The sequence below is a fragment of the Meleagris gallopavo genome, unplaced genomic scaffold (assembly GCF_000146605.3).
Source record: "Meleagris gallopavo isolate NT-WF06-2002-E0010 breed Aviagen turkey brand Nicholas breeding stock unplaced genomic scaffold, Turkey_5.1 ChrUn_random_7180001961155, whole genome shotgun sequence".
NCBI classification, from domain to species: domain Eukaryota; kingdom Metazoa; phylum Chordata; class Aves; order Galliformes; family Phasianidae; genus Meleagris; species Meleagris gallopavo.
Window position 1 is genome coordinate 1 of NW_011220873.1, and position 432 is coordinate 432.

Sequence of the window (432 nt, forward strand, 5' to 3'; positions counted from 1 at the left end):
GAGATCATGAAACTCTTCCTGTGTTATTTCTAGAGTCAAAGTCCAGCTGATGGAAAGGAGGAGAAATCAGGTAACATATTAGACTTTGTCTTTTGTCAGTACCAGTGTTTTAGTCCTTCAACATTTATTGTGTTGTATAAACTCAAATACTTATGTTATAGCTACAAAAAAGAAGAGAGGAAGAGATGACGGAACATACAACATCTCAGAAATTATGTCCAAAGAGGTAGGCCACATCTGTAAATGGACTTGTTTGAACTCTTGTAGCACAAATTTTAAGTAATGTCACAATCACTGTATGACATTGGTATTTTGTTGCAATCCTTGTACATTGTCATCAGACTGGCTAACAGCCAACAGTAGTCTGCAAGATACTACTTTATTTTAGCAAAGATCTACTTAGCAAGCAAACCTATTGAATCAAAATACTTT

General features: G+C 35.0%; 1 long non-coding RNA gene across 1 annotated transcript; it reads left to right on the forward strand.

The window, feature by feature from the left end:
* Window positions 1-28: 28 nt before the first annotated feature.
* Window positions 29-223, forward strand: LOC116217827. Its single transcript, XR_004162540.1, has 2 exons — window positions 29-70; window positions 162-223. It is a non-coding gene; the product is annotated as an uncharacterized LOC116217827 (long non-coding RNA).
* Window positions 224-432: the final 209 nt, after the last annotated feature.